This window comes from Ursus americanus, chromosome 22 (genome assembly GCF_024610735.1).
Source record: "Ursus americanus isolate L20-20 chromosome 22, mUrsAme1.1.p, whole genome shotgun sequence".
Classification (NCBI taxonomy): Eukaryota; Metazoa; Chordata; class Mammalia; order Carnivora; family Ursidae; genus Ursus; species Ursus americanus.
The window spans coordinates 33,698,282-33,712,322 of NC_142148.1; the positions used below are offsets into that span (position 1 = coordinate 33,698,282).

Here is a 14,041-nt window from a genome sequence, read left to right on the forward strand (position 1 = left end):
AATGAAATTTTCTCTCTCAGTCAGATCATATTTTCCAGTGGTTGTTCAGGCTCTAAGGGTTTCATTATGAACCTGCTGTGTCAGAGACTTCCAGAAAGCAACAATGTTTCATGTTAGAATGTACCACTTGACAGGACTGGGAAATGGATATTAGGCTTAGTTTAAGGTATTTTTTGCTGCCCAGTACTGGGACTCACAGACCACATGTGGCCATCGAATACTAGAAATGCGGTTAGTTTGAATTGAAATGGGCTGTTGAGGTAAACTACGCCCTGGATTTCAGAGACTTAGAATTAAAAAAAAAGTAAAATATCTCCATGTTTATATCAATTACACGTACATCAATTATGTGAGAAAATTCTGCAATATAGGGTTAAATATATTATTAAAATTCACTTTTTTCACTTTTAATTTTCAGCTTATTGTAGATTCTTATGCAGTTGTAAAATATAACAGAGAGTCCCCCGGACCCTTCACCCAGTTTTCACCACCGGTACTGTCTTCGAAAACTAGAGTAGAATAGCACGACCGTGAAATGGACTTTGATCCAATCCACTGACCTTATTCAGATGTTATCGGTTTCATGCACATGTGTGCGCATGCCTGTGTCTGTGTAAATCTGTGCAGTTTAATCACCAGTATAGATGCATATGACCACCCCACCACAGTCAAAATACAGAATTCCATCACAAGGATTCCCTGTGCTAAGCTTCTGTGGCTGTAGCCGCCTGCTTCCTTCCTCCCTCCCTCCCTCCTTCCACCCCCCTCCTCTAACTCCTGGGAATCACTAATCTGTTCTCCATCTGTATACTTTTGTCGTTTCATGAATGCCATATAAAGGGAGTCTCATATAGTATGTAACCTTTTGAGATGAGCTTTTTTCACTGAGTGCAATTCTCTTGAGAACCATTCAAGCTGTTATCAGTTCTTCTGCTGAGCAGTAGTCTTTGTTTCTTCTTTTTCTTGAAAAGATTTTATTTATTTGAGAGAGAGCTCACATCGGAGCATGACGGGGGGAGGGGCAGAGGAAGAGGGAGAAACCGACTCCCCACTGAAGGGAGCCTGACTAAGGGCTGGATCCCAGGACCCCCCTTGGGAACATGACCTGAGCCCCAGGCAGACTCTTAACCGACTGAGCCTTGCAGTTGCCCCCTGTTTCTGACTTTTTAAACATTGCTACTAGAAAGTTTAAAATACCTCTGTAACTCACCTTCGTGACTTTCATTGTATTTCTGTTGGAGAGCCCCGCGTGAGCTCATGTTTGTTGGCAGTAATCAGAAAGCACATTTCTGCTGCATTTTCATTGAGTTTCAGGCATTCCTGTGTCAAATGGTATATTTTGTTCTGCTGACTCTAAATCAGTTTATTTGGAAATGAACAACGGAACAGTGCCTTTTAAAATTATTTCAGGAGAGTGAAATCCTCTCAGGGTCTCTCGCATTCCCCTCCTCCAACTTTTTTTTTTTTTTTTTGGTTAGTTTTTCAGTAAGACACCCTTTGTATTTCTGTCTATAAAAGAGACTTTTCATAAGGGTAGGCAGCAAGGAGGGGTGTCTTGCAACTGCTACCAGCGCTATTCAGTATACTGGTTTGTGACTAATTAAATGGCTCATATTTATCTGATATTTTCCCCCTGGAGAGATTCAGAAACATTTTTTTCAACTTAAGCTTCAAAAAGAAACCAGCTCAGTTAGCTTATAATGGAGGGAAGAAACAGGACACAGGGACACTTCAGAGCAGATGAGAACTGAGGTGACGGATAATACCATTTTCAGTGAAATTGCCTGGGGAAATTAGGTAGGCAGAGAATAATTACCCGGGTTGGCATATATCCAGGTTTCTGAAACTAAGACCCTGCTTGAATGTTCCGAGGCTCACTGATGACCACAGGCAGCCAGGGGCTGTAAGTGTTATGTTCCATCCCGAACATACTTAAGTATTCTGGCTTCAGTGCATGGCAGCTTTAAGGCAAATTATGTAGCATGAGAAATTCTAACAAAACCGTGTAAAGACCAAGACCCACAACAAGCAACACCACAAAGCGTCATAATAAAGGGAAGCTTCTCTGACAGAGTTTGTATTTATATATAATATAAAAATATATATCTAAAAATAGTAAATATATTACAAATATAGAGAATTTTAAATATATAAAATATAATGACATTTATATTTCTGTGATTTCTGCTATGTGACTGCCACTAGGACACTGGAGCTGAGATGGGGATCATAGGAGAACCATAGAGAGGACCAAGTGAAGTATAGTTCTAGTCTCTTACTCCTCGCACCGAGCGCCCTGGCAAGGTAACAGTCCTTGGTCATGCCTTGCAAGTACCACGCAAGGACTCTGAGTAAATGTCGCCCAACTTGTGGGTTCATCCAACCTCCTTGTGGAAATGAATCTCGGATGCAAACATACCTTTAATGCAAAAGTCAAGATGTAACAGTGTGCTCCCCACCCCAGCTCCACCTTCCGTGACCCTATTACTACTACTGCTAAGCATGGCTTTCTTGGGGTCTGTGCTGCTGGTGGCTCGGTGGAAGTTAATGGAAAAGGTATGAGGTTGTTCAACTGTAGATTTTTTTTCCTTTCTCATGACCTAGAGGAAAGCTCACTTTGTTTTCGACAAAAGGAAAGGGAGTCAGCGGTTTCTCTTCTTCGCTTCTAGTGTTAGTTTTTGCTTTATTCCTATCTTTTCATAATGTCTGAATTTCAGAAAGCAGGTTAATGGAAAAAGGTGGGTTTGGAAGGAGTGAAAAAGGGATCAATTATATTTTTCCTCTCCCCCCTCCGCCCCCCACCTTTCAAATAAAGATCTTGGGGGGTAGAGAATGTTTGGGTTATTTCATAGCTTTGCTTGGATAAGGCTGCTACTGGGACATAGGGTGTCCTTATGCAAATGATAGAAACACACCCTTGGCAGGGTAGCGGTGCCCATTTGTCCCTTGGCCATGAGCCAGACCTATCTGAATATATTGCATATGTACTTAGCCACCACCTGTGCTGTATGGAAGGCACAGAAAGCGCCCCCATCTCACAGTGCTGGAGCCCAGATAGGTGCACAGGCAGATGGCGGTGCTTAAAAGTAAGTGCGCTGGAGCCAGATCCTCCGTGTTTAAAGTCCTGCTCCTCTGCTCGCTTGCTCTGTGCCTCTGGATGAGTGATGCAACTGCTGTGTGTCTTCATGCCCTCTGCAGTAAAAAGTTTCTATTTATAGAGTTTGGCGCGATTGGATGAGTTCATACGCATAAAGCAATGAGCAATACCTGGACGTAGTAATTTCTCATTGATTGGTAATTATTACTATTTATCTGCCAGTTTTGCTCTCTAACCTAATGTGTTTTCAAAGGGAGATTTCTTAGTTTCTTTTTCTTCTGTAAAAAAGACCCCAACTAATACATCTTGTGTTTGTAGATGTATGAAGCATGCTTTAATTATCTTTATCCTTTTCCTTTAAATATCAGTGAGGTTTTTGTATATGTTGCCTCTATATAACTTACAAGTAGGTCAGTTGATTGAAAAAGCAGTTAAATTGGTTGACATCATGTAGAAAACATAATTTAATTTAAAAAATTTCAGCCCATGGCATTATTTTTTTGGTCACTTTTCTTTAAAAAAATTTTTTTGTCCTTCTAGGTGCCGGTACGTGTTTGTTTTTCATCTTTGTTTCTTCCTCCTCCTCTTCCTAGAATGTCAATATTCTAGAGATTTCGTTTCATAATGGTTCAGTTTAAGTGAAAGGGGAGAAACTTCTGCTGTAGATTTGGAATTTGGCGAGTGCTTGTATTCTTGGGGTAAGATAGCGGAACCCTAAGAACATTAACAACTCCAGTGATGAATGCGAGAGTTGCTAGAAATATACTCTTTGGTTTCAACGTTCATAGATTCTCTCTGCTGACCAGTTAGCTTCTCTTGTGAGATGACCTCAGCTCCCAGCCTGAGAAGAAAACTACATGCAGAGATAAATGCGTGCTCGTGATTACTAGGTATGGTAAGCAGAATTCCAAGATGGCCCCAGGGCTCCCACCCACTGGTGTGTGCACCCTGTCTAATCCCCAGGACTGGGACCGTGTCACTCCTGTGGTGAGGTTATGTTGCATTACACAGTTGGCTTGAAGGGTGAGAGCTTTTCCTTGGTGGGCCTGCCCTAATCAGCTAAGCCCCTATAAAGGACTGAAGAAAGATTTGAAGAGAGAGAGAAGGATTCCATGCAAGGGAGATTTTCCACCTTCGGCTTTGAAGATGATGGGGGCCGTGTGGCAGGGAGTGGAGGTGTGGCACCTAGGACCTGACAGTGGCCCCCAGCTGATAGCCAGCAAGGAGATGAGTCCACAGTGCTATGACTACAAGGAAATAAAATTGGCCAACAACCTGGCTGAGCTTGGAAGCCAGTTACTCCTCCGCCTGGGGAAAGGAAGCCTTGAAGGCACCTTGATTCTGGCCTTGTGAGACGCTGCACAGGGAACCCAGCAGCTGTGCCAGACTTCTGCCTGCAGGACTCAGAGCTAATAAATATGTCTTGTTTTAAGCCACGGAGTTTGTGGCAGTTTGTTATGCGGTCCAGAAAACCAGTACGCAGGGGAAACCTGGCAAAAGAACATAAGTGGGTAATTGCAAACCATTATTATTTAGGGGAAAAAAATCCAAAAACAACACATAATAAGCTCCTAGAAGGAGCCCCCAGTTACAGATTTTAAAGCTGATGAGCCACAGTAAATGACAGATACAGGAGCTGTTAACTTTTTTGGGCAGAGTTTAGAGTGGTTTCTCGAACTGGCAGTTGTAGCCTTAGCGAGGTGCTAAATTGCTCTCTGGCAGGACGTTTATTGCGTGATAGTAAAGGAAGAATGTGCAGAACAGGGAGGTGGAGGCCCCTTCCTTTGTGCTTATAATTGTTGCTGACTATGCCTTTATTTTTAGGGCTCACAAACCCGGGGGAGATGGGGAGCAGGAGGACATAGGTGAGGGGGCTGTCTGGGCAGAAGAGATGGGACGGGGACTGGGGGGGGTGAGGGAGAAGCTGGGGGGAACTAGAACCCAAGCTTTCTTAGAAGGGACATTTGCCTCTTAGCTGTGGCTGCCTTACCCCCAGCAGTCTGGGTCTGGGATGCTAAATTTTCCAGATTTCCCAGAGAAGCTGGGGCTCCAGAGAGGTTTATGAAATCACCCATTCTTAAATGTTGGCAACCAGCTCAAACCTTACAGGTTCCCAAGGTGATCGTTTAAACGTGTATGTAGTCAGATCAGGCCCGTGGCAGCCTCCCCACTACGGCCCAGAGGAGTGAGGCTATGTTAGGGAGACAGAGAACAGGAGGGTGTAAGCTCAGTGAGGACCTAGAGTTTTTTGTTTTTTTTTTTTTAAAGATTTTATTTATTTATTTGACAGAGATAGAGACAGCCAGCGAGAGAGGGAACACAAGCAGGGGGAGTGGGAGAGGAAGAAGCAGGCTCATAGCGGAGGAGCCTGATGTGGGGCTCGATCCCAGAACGCCGGGATCACGCCCTGAGCCGAAGGCAGACGCTTAACGACTGAGCCACCCAGGCGCCCCTGGAGTTTTGTTTTTGTTAACTGCCCTGTCCTCCGAGCCGGGAGCAGGGTCTGGCCCACAGTGGGTGCTCAATAAATGTCGATATGCAAAAAATATCCAATGTGATGGCACTGGTGATACATGTTTCTAAAATCCACTTACTCTTAGTGTTGTGACAAGGTACCACTCTAGGCTAACGCAGTGTCTTTTGGCCTGCCCATTTATCTTTCTTAACCTACGGTTCCATTCGAGGACTGTTCGGGAAGTCATTAACTCTGAAAGAAGACAAAGCCAGTATTGGGCCCTTCTGTCTGTCTGGCACCATCCTACGTACCTGGTGTATGTCTCCTCTCCTTTCACCCTGTCCCCAATTTCTAAGGTGGGTCCTAAGATGACCTGCATTTCACAGAGCAGGAGATGGTTTCAGAGAGGTGAGGTCAGTTGCTGGAGACCACACAGCTAGTAAAGGCTGCCCTCCGCTCTGTCTGATGGTCGGGCCTCTGCCCCTCTACTTGCTTGCTCTCTGAGCGTGTTTGCGAACCGGCAGGGTCAGCTTGGTAGAGTTGCAGTCTCTGGTCCCAGCTCAGACCTGTCCCAAACAGAATCTGCGGTTCATCCACGTACCCCGGTGAGTTGTATACGTATTAAAGTTTGAGAAGCATTGTCCTATCCGACAGGGTTCTAAACTTGAGTTCTTCATGAGCTGCTTCTATGGCCAAATCTTTCACCTGAACTTATTACCTATCCTTTCCATTTCTATATATTTGCTTAAAAAGAAAACGTAACTGGTAAAAGCAAAACAAAAAACAAGACACAAACAGCAACTGTGTGGCAGTCTGGCAACATGAGTATGGTAAATAGCTATGAAACTATATTTGTAGTGATGTACTTGACTCCAATAGAAAAATGACACTGTTTTCCATAAAGAGAAGACAAGTGCTAATAAAGGTGCACTGTACCTTATCTCCCCATGTACCATTGTAAGTTACCTGTATTTTACATGTAAGCTGCACCATTAATAATAAACTGTAATGAAATTGTAAGACATTTCTCCTTGGACCGTTAATGGCAGTGTGTTTCCTGTTGGGACACGATGCTGTGGCAGATTGTAAAAATGGCCACGAAGTCTTCCCGTCCCTGCAGCCACACCCTAGTAGTGTGCACTGACCCAGCAAAGGGTGAGCCTGTGTCTACACCCTTTAAGTGTGGACTTGACCACGTGACTAAGTTTGCCCAAAGCTATGCCAACAAATCGGACACAGCAGAGGCTTGTAAAGTGCTTGTACCTTGGGTCCCAACCTCTTGCCGTTTTTGCAAACTTGAGATCACCATGTGAACCAAAAGAGTTATTGATTGAAGCTACAAAGGTTTGAGGTGCTTTGTAGGTTGCACAAACTCACTGACATGACTTTTCTCAAACATTGTTTACAAAACAGTCATTTCCATGTTCAATAGCAGATCGGCGTGAAATGATGCTGTTTTGATTCAGTCTTGCCCAGTCATTCTTCATTTGAAAACCGAAATCTCAATATTGAATATCTCGGGGAGGACATTAAATGCCAGTCCTTTTGTGTTCAGTATGGGGATTTACAAAAACTAGCCTGGCACTGTCACCCTCAGAGATTTGTAAATTTCTTCTCCCTCTACTGAGAAATAGAAACTGCACCCAGGCTACAGCTCCCCTGTTGCTTTGAAATAAGACCATATCGCAAACACTGCGGCTTCTCTCGTTACTGGTCGTTTGCGGTGAGCTCTTGGTCCTTTGTTACGGCTTGGGAGCAGTGCCTGCGCCAGGGCCGTGCGTGTGCACCTCTTTAGCGAGGGTGACATACGATTGTGTGTATTTCCCATCCCAAGGAATCCCGCAGAGAATTATGACAGCAAATCTTTTAGAAGTGTAAATAGTCCCCACTTACTGGGTTTCCTTGAAGAATCTGAATAAGTGCTTTGTCATTTTTGAGAGAAGTCAACTAATATTCACTGGCAGACCCACCGAAATCCAGCCTTTTAAAAAACCGCTTTAATGAAATACAATTTACCTACCATAAAGATCACCCACTTAAAACGTACGATTTCAGTGGTTTCTGGTGCAGCCATTCCCACGGTTTAATCTTAGAACACTTCCATCGCTCACACCCACGAGCGCTCCTTCCCTGTCTTCCCTGCCCCTCCAGTCCTACACACCCGCTAATCTGCTCTGTATCTCTGTGGATTTGCCTAGAATAGGACATTTCCTATACACAGAATCCTAGAATGTGTGGTCTTTTGTGACTGGCTTCTTTCATTTAGTATGATGCGTTCTAAAGTTTATCCATGATGTCACACATCTCCACGTTGCATTCTTTTATTGCTGAGTAAAATTCCGTCATACTCCATCTGCATTTTGCGTACCCGTTCGCCACTTGATGGACGTTGGGATTGTTCCTACTTTTTGGCTATTATGAATAATGCTGCTGCGGAAAAGCATGTAATTTTTTTATATGGACATATGCTTTTATTACTCTTGGGTGCATGCCTGGGAGTGGAGTTAGGGAGCCATATGGTAATTTTATGTTTAACCATTTGAGGAACTGCTAGACTGCTTTCAAAAGTGGCTGCATCATTTTATTTCCACAAGCAATGTTTGAGCATTCTGATGTCTCCGAATTCTCACTAATGCTTGTTATAATTTGTCTTCTGATTATAATTATCCTAGTGGGTGTGAAGTAATAGCTTATTGTGGTTTTAACTTGCATTTCTTTGATGATCGAACATCTCTTTGTGTATTTGTATGTCTTTTTTTGAGGAAGTATCTATTTAGATCATTTATCCATTTTTAAATTGGGTTATTTGTCTTTTTGTTGCATTACAATAGTTCTTAACATACTCTGGATACAAGTTCCTTATTAGATAAATGATTTGCAAAAATCTTTTCCCATTGTGTGGGTTGTCTTTTCTCTTTTTTAATAGTGACCTGTGAGGCACAACAGTTTTTAATTTGATGAGGTCAAATAATTTCTTTCATTGTTTGTGCTTTTGCTGCCATATCTATGAAACCATTGCCTGACCCAAGATCACAAAGATTTACTTAGGTTGTATTTACTCCGAAGAGTTTCATAGTATTAGCTCTTATATTTACATGTGTGAGCCATTTTGAGCTAATTTTTGTGTATGGTGTGAGGTAGGAGTCCACCTTCATTCCTTTGCATGTGGATATCCAGTTGTCCCAACACATTTGTTGAGTAGGTTCTTTCCACATTGAATAGTCTTGGCACCCTTGTTGAATGAAAACCAGTTTTTGTTTATCAGCAGCAATAGGATTCTAGGATTTGGGGGTTTTGTCTGTTTGTTAGGTTTCTTTCTGTGTTACAGAAAAATATTCCACTTTTGAAAGACCAAAAGCATACACAAAGACACACATAAACACAGATATCCAGAGGCTTATACACACTTACTTGCACGTGCAGTCTCTCCTTTACCAAGAACCCATTTGTACACTTTAACACTTAGAGTCATAATTTTAGAATGAAGAAGGCAGTAAGTTGAAACCTTGATTCATATATGACTGTAACACCAAGTTCATCTGCCATGTGCCAGTAGCTAAATGGTTTACGACAAACTGCTTATACCATTTCACTTCTTGGTAGGTAAGTATGTCATCACTGGCTTTCTTAAATGTTGGCAGTATCCTAGCCATGCACAGAATTAAAAAGGTTTATGGAACAACACATCAGTTTTATGCTGGATAGTTACCAGGGACTTAGAGAAGGAAAAGGAAAACATGTCCAGTCTTCAAGTCTTTTGTTCCAGGAGGACTTGGGTGGCAAGTGGTTTCTCAAAATGAGGAGCATGGAATGGTAGGGGCATTAATCCATGAGTGTTTTTAAAACTCAGCTTGTTTCATCATCCCAGGAGGCATAAAGTAGTTATGTAGTTTAATTTCCCAGTTGTAGGCGGGCCACCTAATTATTTACCTGTTCAGTGATTTACTGAGCACACGCGGTATGGTAGGCACTTTGCTAGGTGCTGGGAGTATCCCTGATGGTTTTCAGTACTTTCTTATGATACCTTATCACAAATATAGTATTAAAATAGGGTAAGTGCGATGGAGGAGCCTGTACCATGGATGCTAAACATGCGTCGACGTGCCTGGGTTTGAATGCCAGCTCTGTGTGGTTTCTGAAGAGTCACTTCTCAGTTTCCTATAAAATGGGAATAATCACAGTATATACATCTTAGAGTTTTTATGTGGATTAAACATGATGATACAATCCGTGCTTAGAGCCTGGGTCATAGTAGATATTCGCTAAATCAGTAAGTAAGTGCACATGATACTGGATATTCTCTAATTCTGAATATTTAAAATGGAGTGGTTTTTTCCCCCCCTCTAGAGAGTTAGAGATGAATTGGATTCTTTCTCTATCAGTTTCAATTATAAAAGTAATAGGTTTCTTGGTAGAAGATTACATAATGGTGAAATGTTAGATTAAAATGCAAAGGTCCTTTTTTTTCCTTTTTCTTCTTTTTAAATATTTTATTTGAGAGAGAGTGCGCAAGTGTTTGAGGGGGTGGGGAAAGGGAGGAGCAGAGGGGGAGCGAGAAGGACAAGCAGACTCTGCACTGAGTGTACCCCAATGCTAGGGCTCAGAGGACCCTGAGATCATGACCTGAGCCTAAACCAGGAGTCTGAGGCTTAACCAACTAAGCCACCCTGGCTTCCTCTTTCTTTTCTTTTTTACCTCCCTTCAGTACCAATTCTCCAGAGTCAGGCAAACTCAAGTTTCTTGTTATCCCTCCAAATATATTCTCTTCATCGAACAATGTTTATACATAGACTAGTGAGGTTTATTTTAACATGGTGGGGTCATGGTACACATATAACTCTACTAGAGTTTTTAAAAATTAATACTATGACCTGATTTCCCCCCCCTATATCTGTCCACATAGATCCATGTTGGCTACTTTCTTTTTAATGGAATAGTCTTGCATTGTGGGTATACCATCCTACCTAGGACCCTGCTGTAGAAATCTCTATGCATCGACGATGATGTTCATGATAGCCCAATTTAAATTTTACAGATAAAATTTTCCCATGTCTCAGTTCCCACATGTTCTGCCTCTTCCCTTCTTCCCAAATGCCAATGGTCTTCCTCTTAACTTTTGTGTACTTCTGATACCACCTGACCCCCCTCCCCGCCCCCGCCGCCACTGCCAACTCCATCTTGGAAGGATCTCAAAATCTAAATTTTCACCAAACCAAAATTTCAGTGTCAAATCTAGAATCTACATAAACAACTTGTTAACAAAGACAAGAAAAAAACACGCAGCAAAAATACCTTTTTTGTAGACAGATGCAAATCTTTTGTGTTCAGCACTGCTCTTTGTTGAAAGGGCAGTCTTTTTCTTAAAATTACAGTTCCTCTAAGGACATTTTTACTGGTAATCAGGAAAAAAAATCCTTATATTCTAAAAGATTTTAGATGGCCTTGTTCAGTTGCTCCTTAATTATCTTGATAAGAGGTTGAGGAGCTCAGCAGCTTAGTAAAAGGGTTTGTAAACCCTGTAGGCTGGCATAGCAGTAATATTTCTGATTGGAAGACTGTGTTATTTTTGTTGTTCATCTGGAAATTAATGTCACTATTACAGTAATGTGACTTTCTGATGTGTTTTTTAAAAAAATATTATAGATTTTGATTTTGAAGTGCAAAAATCTGTTTCTTTACACGAGAATCCTAAAGGCCCTTCACATTGATTTTTCTCTGGTCTGTGTCTGCTTGCTTCACAGAGGACAGTGCTGTGCGTTTAACTAAGTGGACATCACTCGCAGTCCATCCAGAGCTGCCTGGTGAGTATTCTGCACACTGTGGTAGAGTTTCTAGTTGTGGGGTTCTAGAACTTTCTATACAGTAAATCTCCCTTGATTTATACTGATGTACTATCCGAGATGCCCCTCAAAACTGATTCCTAGACACTTACTTCATGCGGTGGAGCATTAGTCCCCTGGCATCTTCCAGATTCTAGTTCATTCATTCCACTTTAACCTTTATGAGATTTTCTACTTGCTGTCTGTGGTAATATTGTCTGCATTTAGTGAGCAGTCAGGTATTATTTAAGTAACTGTTCTCTGTGGTTCTTTCTGAGGAGAAATGCATGACTTGGGTTCAGTCCTATGTAGGTATTGTTGAAGAAGATTCCCATGGATGTGAAAAAATCACAACTATGCTCATTGTCCATTTCGTGGGAAACCACCTGTGGAGAAGATATAAAAATAAATTCTCCCTGTGCCCCTCTAGAGTTCCATTTTACCAATCTTTAAAGAAATTCTGAAATGGGAGGCAGCGATATCGTTATATGGCCAATTCTTTTTATTTATGAACTATAACTTGCCAGGGCTTCATTCTAGAGCTGGGATCCTGGTGAAGATGAGAGATTGTTTTTTTCTGACCTCTTAATCAAATTCCTATCTTCTAATTGCTGTTATAAGGGAAACACTTGGGCTATATGTTCTTTCTTACTTCAACAGACAAGAAGTCATTTCATAGTAAAAACACGAAAAAGATAACCAACGTTACTGCTTATCCTGGCAGGTGAACTCCAGGTTCCAGGCACTTAAAGTCAATGTTATTTTTCCCCCTCCATGTTGCAAGTCCTATCGCACACTCTGTTACCTTCCAGTGGGGGTCTGTTGGGGTGATTTTCTTCCAGCCTTTCTGTATGGGGAGAGAAGAATCCACTTCCCAAAGTGATCAGTATTTAATGGTGACACGAGAATATCAGGAACGTAGATTTATCATTGAATGTCCCTACCTATTTTTAGTCAAGGGCACTGTTATTTTACTGCTTCCCATGGATGACTCATAAACCATGTCTTAGCAGGCAAACCAGTGTTGGGGTAGGGGGTTGCTAAATAATTCTCCAGGGACTTTAAATCAGTGTAGACATGACATCTGCTTTTTAGCCTTTATTACATTTTTCTGGACTGCTCACTGTCTCTGCGTAATAGTTGTTATTCTTAAGAAATAAATCATTTTCATCAGCTTATTATACATGAAGAATTTATGTGCTTAGTGAAAATAAGTGCTTGATCCAAAAGTTTTTAAAAAAACCGAAGTGTTTGTTAAATATTTTAAGTTCCAAGAAGTTGTTTCTCTATATGAAGTGGTATAAATATCGTGTGGTTGATTTTACAAAAGCTCTGGATGGACTGAGGGCCTAAGGCAGCTAGTCTAGCATGTGGGCTCTTTTTCTAGTCCCATCTCAAATAGGATCTGATAGGAATCGGGGCCCCACACGTCACCAGGGGGTGGTTATCCTTACCTTAGTCTTGCCCTCCTCCCAAAGGGAGAATTTCTTCTCTTATTTCCCTCTGTCCTTTATTAAAAAATTAAATTCAACTCTAGGGACATTTGGTTGGTGGGTTTCTTATATTAAGAGACAGTTTTTTTGCATTGAATTGGAATCTTATTCTTTTATAATCTCTTCCCATATTCAAAATTGGAAACATCTAGACCTGGGAACTGGAACTCTTCTGGTTTTGTCTTGAACACCTGCTTTATTTCTCCATGGTTCCCATCATGAGTATCTCTGACTGTCCATTAGTTCAAAACATTTGTTTTAGGCCTGTTGCATGCACAATAGGCATTCAGAATATGTTTTAATTCCCGTGATGGCATAAGGTGAATATATTCTTATTTGTGTCTCATTCAACTTGGCTTTTTATCAGTGCTAGGCATCAACTCCTAAAATAGAAAATATTTATGTAAAGACCAAAAAGACTACTTTTGGATTAATTACCCTCACCATTATATTTCTAGCTTCAGGATGACTCTTGGTAAAGAGGAATTTATAAGTCTAGTCAAACCACAGGTGGTCTTCACATTTCATGGAAAAAAAGAAAACAACCTTTGATACCTTCTTTCCTGTGTGTGTGTGTGTGTGTGTGTGTGTGTGTGTACACATATAGCCAGCTATTAGCATCTTTTTTAGACTGAAGACCTGTGTCCTAGCATTGCTGCAATGCTCTTCAGTAACAAAGATGATTCTTATTAAAATGTGGATAGTGCAGTTATTTTAAACTCTTAAGTATTCTATATAGAAGCTCTTATTCCTGGTACAACAACAAGAATCTGGTTTCATGTTTTCTTAGAGTCCATTCATGCATGACAAGAGTCTTGGGCTGAGCTCCCCAGAAGCAGACTCAAGATGAGGGATTTTTGTGCAAGTGTCTTATTAAGACAGTGCTCCCAGGAGAAACAAGTGAGTTGGAGAGAGAGAGAGAGAGAGAGAGAGAGAGAGAGGAAAGAAGCAAGCAGGGAGATAATTCGAGCAAAGTCCCTGCCTCAGCCTTGATCCTGGAGGAACGCTCGGAAGCATAATAGCTCCCGAGAACCTCTTCCTTCTGCCTCAGGGCAAGGGCCTGGGCTTTCCTATCCCTGCATCAGCCTCCGGCTGGGGACTGGTGGGAGGGGGGCTGTGAACTTGGGAGCGTTTTGGTTCTTTGCATCTGTGGGCGAAGCAGCTCCAATAGTTAAGG

The 14,041-nt window shown here is 41.8% G+C and overlaps 1 protein-coding gene across 4 annotated transcripts in view; it reads left to right on the plus strand.

Annotated features, from left to right (window-relative positions):
- Window positions 1-14,041, plus strand: part of PLCB4 (phospholipase C beta 4) — a 399,303-nt gene that overhangs the window by 141,128 nt on the left and 244,134 nt on the right. For all 4 annotated transcript variants that reach the window (XM_045808925.2, XM_045808910.2, XM_087853750.1 and 1 more), the window contains exon 2: window positions 11,294-11,353. The gene's annotated coding sequence lies outside the window, so the exon portion shown is untranslated. The remainder of the gene's footprint in view (window positions 1-11,293; window positions 11,354-14,041) is intronic.